Source organism: Grammomys surdaster, unplaced genomic scaffold, assembly GCF_004785775.1.
Source record: "Grammomys surdaster isolate TR1022 unplaced genomic scaffold, NIH_TR_1.0 97, whole genome shotgun sequence".
Taxonomy (NCBI): domain Eukaryota; kingdom Metazoa; phylum Chordata; class Mammalia; order Rodentia; family Muridae; genus Grammomys; species Grammomys surdaster.
Window position 1 is genome coordinate 12536428 of NW_021604576.1, and position 7201 is coordinate 12543628.

General features: G+C 35.3%; 1 pseudogene; it reads right to left on the minus strand.

Moving 5' to 3' along the window:
* Positions 1 to 6074: 6074 nt before the first annotated feature.
* Positions 6075 to 6808, minus strand: LOC114631273 (annotated as a pseudogene).
* Positions 6809 to 7201: the final 393 nt, after the last annotated feature.

Sequence of the window (7201 nt, forward strand, 5' to 3'; positions counted from 1 at the left end):
ACCCAAAGCACAGAGCTCATGGAGATAGCACTGAGTAAACAGAAAACATGAGAGTTTTCACCTGTAATGTAGTATTTTTATTCATTTCTACTCACATAGTACCTAAGTGAAACACATATAGCTAAAGTGGAAACATTTGCAAAGGAAAACTACAGTGACTATATTATCATTATTATATAATAAGATAATTAGGAAGATAGGATCCAATTCCTGAAACAATGTGTGTCCTTTTGCTTATTCTAGTAGAATAACAGGTTAGAAATTGTTATGCTTCATTTTTTTCTGAATAATGATCCAAATTCTTTGTACAAAATAGTTATGTAAATCAGATTGTTGGATACCAGAGTTTAAATATTTGTGTATGCTAAGCAGAGCATTCTATTACTGGTTTATATTCTCACTTGTTTCTTCTTGAGACAAAGTCTCACCAAATCCCCCAACTATCACCAGTTTTACTATTGCCTTGCCTCTGGTTTCCATGCACTGTCCATACATTTCAGGCCTGCATCAAAACAACTTGTGCTAACACTGTATTCTCTTCTAATATTTATGTGAGTTATGCTACTTAAACAATTGTGTTAAAGTAAATATGTTATCTCTTTCAGTTTACTTATTTATAATCAAATTTACTGAGACAATCCACAGAGCAATTACAAAAATTAAAATGCTTCTTTGTGATATTCCATATATGCATCCAACTGTTTTTAAACCCTGAAATTCTCCTTCTGTGTATGCAACATTTTTATGAACTTAAGTGAGGTGCACATACCTGTAAAAATGATCACAGACAATAGATTTGTGTATTCTTTTGTTTTATAAATGTTACTTTATCCTCCCTAAGATAATCAAGTATTTGCTTTATTAATTTTGTCTGTTTTCATTGCAATTCTTCAGTTTGGTGTCTTTAGTACATGGTGGTAGGAATTGAAACTAATGATAATTTTGATTCATAGTACAAATAAATTTCTAGTGATTATAATTAAGAAACTACACCAATTTCATACTTGACAAAGCTCTAGAGAGATTCTGTTGATTGTGGCAAAAATAACTTCTTTTTTAATTTCCTTAATTTCTTGTGGTTTCTATTTGGAGATGGATAGTGTTAAAAACCGCCGCCAAGGCTATATTAGGGTACTGCTGGGGCTTTAACTTATTAGATTTGGATCTAACCTTATCAAATGAGCTTCTAACTAATGATTATACTCTAAAGACCACTTTCACACTAATTGGCTTTCCCTGTTTAATTGTTTTACAAAATTGATAATTTAGTAGAAATATAATAAGCCTTTAATATTTTAGATAATTTGGCCCCTTTGTGGTCTTTAGAGGGTTCTCACTTAATAGAAAATTAGAATGCAATTGTAAAATTTAGGTCTTACTTTCAGTATGACTTGTAAAGGCTGTATAACTACACAATGTTTGTGTAATGCAGAGGTCTTGTACTGGGTGTTTTAGTTTTCCTTCTAAATTTGGACACATGAGAACACTAATTCAAAAAAGCGATTTTTGAGAGGGGTTGTCAGATAGTAGTATAATTGTTGAAAGACTTAAAAGGAAAATCAAGTTTTATTCTAGCTGAGGTAAATACCTATTACAACTTTTTGTCTTTATTAAGTTAAATTTTAGTGACAAAATAGATCTATTTTACTCAAGATGCTACAGTGGGAAATGTGTTGTGGTAGAACATGGAGAAATAGTTTGACAAAGCTTTAATTATATTACTTATGTATACCACTCCTTTTCAGCCTCAAATGACAGGTTTTTCCCTAGCAGCTCCTGGGGCAACTATTCTGCATGTCACAAAGTTACTGCATTGATATAGTGATTTCTAGCCTTATCTCATTAACATAGAGACCACATAAACACAGAGGCCCTATTGCTTTTGTAGAGGGTGCTGCAGGGCTGCCCTCTGTCTCCAAGAAATGTGCTTTTCTGGAAACTATCAATGCAGAACTGAGAGCGATGAACTCTGCAATAGAAGCTGTTACAAATATTTCAGGACTGCTGCTCTTTGGCAATGTAGAGTTGTTTCATTAGGATAGAAACTAAAACCAGAAATGAACAACTCACCACCTTGGAGAGTGGCCAACAGCAAGATGTTTTATGCTGTTTTTGAAAGAAAAAATGTTTAATGAGTAATAGAATTAAAAAATATTCAGTGTGTTCAGTGTTTTGTAATCTCTTCATTGAAATGTTGAAATGTTTCCTTGTAGTGGGAAAAGGCAGAGGGAAGAGTGGATACTGCAGTAAAGCCTGAACTTATAGACAAATTTAGGCTATACTTAAAACCATATTTTTGTTGATTTATCATATATGGTAATATTTTTTCAGTGCTTCCAAAGGAATTACTGTAGCTCTTAAGAGTGACTCAAATATTAAAAGTATTGATTGACTATGCAACAAATTATTATCCTACATAATTTTTGTCAATATTTGTTCTTTGCAAATTTACTCAACAGTTTAAACACACGTTTTCTTTCTTTAGTCATTAATACTCTCTAAGTGTTCAATTCTGAGTAGTATGCCTAGTTTCCAAATAATTTAAAGTAGCTCGAAATAATGAAAAAGCAATATCTAGTGTCGTAAAGATGTATGTGGATATGATTTAGGCAGATTTGAATATTGTACAGTGTGTTCCACAGGGCACATCCCCCAAGATGCACCATCTAATCACAGGGCCCAACAAATGCCATCAATAACAGAGAAAGTGAAGTTAATTACAGGTTCCTATTCAGTGTCCCTTTGCCACTGGTGGCCCATTATAATGAATCATTCTTCAAATTGAGAGGAGATTGACAGAAATTTTATAAACTTCTCAGTCCCTATGTCTTTTCTGTGCAATAAGTGCCTGCTGTACGCTGGGAAAGTGATTAAATATCAATTCCACAGAAACCTGGGAATAATGTTTAAAAGACTAATGAGACACTATTTTTACTGCCGAGGTACTGTGACTGCCCCATGAGTCAGAAGAACGCCTGTCATTCTAATTAGTCATCATTTGGTCAGGCTTTATTTTTTTTCTTTTTCTCTTGCCTTAGGTCCCTAATTGGGTATTTAAGAACTTTAAACTTAGTATCTCAGTGGGAGGAATGTTCTTACAAATTCAGTAGAATTTCTGTGTCATAAATCTTTTGAGTTTTCTTATCACAGGCAACACCAATTTTATTTGAAAAATATCATTTATATTAAATCTATCTGCAACTTTCTATGTTAACATATAACTTGCTTTACTAAAAATCTTTTAAAACATCAAAAAGTATATTTAATGCAAAATTACTACATATATATATGTATATATATATATACATATATATATATAATTATGATTGTTCAGGATTTTTTTTTAATCTATTACAACAGTAAATATGGCACATGTAAAAAACTGCAAGAGAAACAGGTTCTTTTTTTCTATTTTTTTTAATTCTTTAATCCTTTTTACAGTCTAGACTTCATCCCCCTCCCTGTCATCCCCTCAACCTCTCCCCATCCAATACCTCCTTCTCCTGTCTCCAAGAGGATGTTCTCACCTCCAACTCTCACCCCACCAAACCTCCCCACTTGCTGGAGCCTCAAGTCTCTCCAGGGTTAAGTAGATCTTCTCTCACTGAGGCCAGACTAGACAGTCTTCTGCTGTACATGTGTCAGGGGCCTTGTATCAGCTGGTATATGCTGCCCAGTTGGTGGCCCAGTGTCTGAGAAATATCAGGGGTCCAGGTTAGTTGAGACTGCTGGTCTTCTCATGGGGCTGCCCTCCTCCCTCCTCAGCTTCTTCCAGCTTTTCCCCAATTCAACCACAGGGGTCCTATAAAGAACCATTATTTCTTTCACATTAAAGTAATCTGGCTAATTAGTAAAAGTTTCTAAAGTTAGAATGGTTTTGTTTAAAATTACTCCAAGATCACAAGAATTTTGCTAAAAATTTTCTCAAGCTTGGCATTTTATGATTACAATGAAAATAGAGACTAAGAAGTGATTCTGTAGAGCTCTCCCTAGAAGGGTGTATGAGCTTCACCCATAAACATTTTCTAAACAACCTCAATTTTCTCTTGAATATCATTAATTTATTTACTACAGAGGAAGACAGAAGAGTCCTAGTAAGTGATTTATTCTACTCTATCATCTAAGGTTTCCGACTCCTCATACCTGATACTAGCTTGTTCCCCCAACCTTGATCCCACTTGTATACACAAATTGCAATAGTGACAGTCTAATTTTAATAATTATTAACAAATTACAGTTTAGTCTCTCTATTCAGAATGATTATAAAATCTTATGATGAGAAATATAGATGATATTTTCTAGTCAGAGAACTAAATCTGGGAATTAAATAAAAGTGTAAAAATTTCATGATAATGTTAAAGATATAAATATTATACCTGTGAATAGATTGGACCCAATACTCATGTTAGATCATACTAGATATTTTTTCAGCAGAGATTCATGTTTTGGAACATATTAATCCTGTAACAGTGTCACCATGATGAAGACTATATTAATGTCAGCAATCCACCTTTAGTTTTTCTTCTTGGTTTCTGCTCATTTTATGGTTTGTGTCACTTTAGGAAATTGTAGCATACACACGTTTATGTGTATGCTAATGTACATTAACACACAGGCACACAAACATATACACACAGACATATAAACATTTTATCAACTGTGCATACTTGTAAGCTGTTAGATTTTCTTCAGTTTATCATCATCATAAATAGATTAAATAAGACCCATAGAACAAGTATTTTTTTTTCTTTGCTTGCTTTGTCTTTATTTTATCTGGGACTTAGATGATGGTGCTACCCACATCTGAATATACATCCTTTCTTAAGTTAAACTTTTCGAGAAACTCCCTTCCAGACATGCTAGAGGTGTATCTCCTAGGTGATTCTAAGCTGACAATGAGTCCTCAGTGTCCTTTCCCTGGATTCAAGTTCTTATGTTCAGAAGAACCCTTGGAAATACAGAATGGGTAGGGAGTCCATCAAAAACTATGTTGCAGGCACCAAGAAAATAAAAGTTAATATAATTTGAACAAATGTGCCATAGATCTGGTGAAGTTACATGCAAGTTGCCTTCTGCATTGTCAAAACTTGTATTCTATTTGTATTTATACTCTGCGTTACTATCCATATTATGAGTTTTTCCATTTGTTTGTTTGCTTGCTTTTGTTTTTGTTTTTTTCATTTAAAGAAAGCCTGAGCCACTTGATATTCTAGTCCCATATGACAATCATTCCTCACTGTCAGAATTCCTTGTCCTCTTTCGTTTGCCATGGCTTGTAGAAAATGAGGGCCGTGGGGGTAGTGCTGAACATTTCCTGGAACTCATGAGTAATGCCCAATCCAGCTGGAGAGAAAGGTGAACACTTCAGAGGACAGTTTTAATCTTTTGGACCAATGTACATTTTTTTGCATGTCTAAATGGAGACGCTGTCTGGCCATAACAGTAAGGGTCACATGGTTGACCAGGGTGAGGTAGGACTATCCACAGGATTATGAATGTGGTGGGGGAGGCAGTGTAAAACATTCAAGGATTAAACATCTCCCTAACTGCTTTTCTCAGAATGGTCTACATCTTAAAAAACAAAACATCTAAACATTCCACTATTCTTTTTTAACTTACAAAGATATTAAGTCACTAATTTTTAGTGTTTCTTGTTTAAAATGAAAGCAACTGGAGATGCAGAGAAGACAGCTGACTTGCACCAGTATGTTGAAGATGAAAATTTGGGGTTAGTTTATAAAAATACAAGTCAGTATGCTAAACTGAACAAAGATCCAAGATATGGGATATTTAAAAATACTTTTCTCTTGGATCAGCACCAAAAAATATCCTTAGTTTCTGTATCACCCATGTCCAGTCAAATTACTTCTGATAAAAATCACAAACTGCAGAAATCACCATAGATGCACCCAAATACCTTTCAAATACATGTGACATCAAGGTCAGGAAGAAAAGTGTGGTGCATACAACAGAATGTCTGTAGTGAGACTGCTGTTCTCTGTACATGGGAATTTTTTACATCTCACACATGGGAGGTACTGGTACTTTAAAACTTAAGAAAACTACTAGAGTCATTAAGATGGAGGTGAAGAGTTTGTACAGCCTTCCACGATTTCAAAGAGGTAGTTATAGATGCTTGTCCTCCTGGTGACATCAGAAGTAGTTTCTTCTGAGTTGTTCTTCAGCTCTGGTTTGATGTAACGATTCATCAGGAGGAGTTCCAGGGTGTCTCTGCTGTCTCTGTTCCCAGCAGCAAGGTGCAAAGGGGTCAAAAGGCCTTTTGTTTGGGCGTTGATGTCTGGATCATGCTGAAGTAAGAAAGAGGCTACTCTCGTATTATTTCACTTACAAGCACTGTGCAGTGGTGTCCAGCCATCCACAGCAATTGCATGAACATATGCCCTCTGAGCCACTAGGTCATGAACAACATCTAAACGTCTGCTGTAGGCTGCTTGGTGAAGACGGGTATACTCATCTTCATCCCGAGTGTTCACTTCAGCGGCCTTCTCGGAGACTAGTCTCTGCACTGCAGCAAGCCGACTTTTTTTCTACAGCCCCCAAAAGCAATTTGCTTGGATCTTTTTCCAGATTTTTTTCTTGCAATTGATACCACTCCTCGTCTTTTTCCTCTTGCTCCTCATCTTCATCAAAATTGCCTACCCAGAGATTCTGAGTACCAGTAGGAATCGGGTGTCCGTGACAGCTGTCCGTGGGTTTTCAATAACTCAAGCTGGTTAAACTGTTCAGAAAAGTCGACAGAGTTTTCCAGGTCTAGTTTTTCATCATCCTTTACTTTTTCTTATTCCATTTTTACTATTGTTCTAAATAAAAAGCATTTCAAGTACTAGGGCACAATCTTTAAAGAGATGAAGTTTGATTCTGTCCAACTTTCACCGAGAGAACCTCACCGAGAGCTTCCTTTCCGGGTTTGCCCCTGAACAAGAATTTTAATATACCATATATTCCTGTTAGTTTTCATGTCACCCATGGGTCAAAGGAATAAACTATCAAATTCTTTTGAATGTTCAAATATAGAGCTTCAATTCAGCACAAAATCACCTGTCTCTTGAGTGATCTCTCATTGAAATATATATACATATATATTCAGATCTGGGCTATTTAAACACACATGCACACACAAACACACACCATACACACACACAAACACACACACATTCAAATGAGAAGCTTTACATCACTT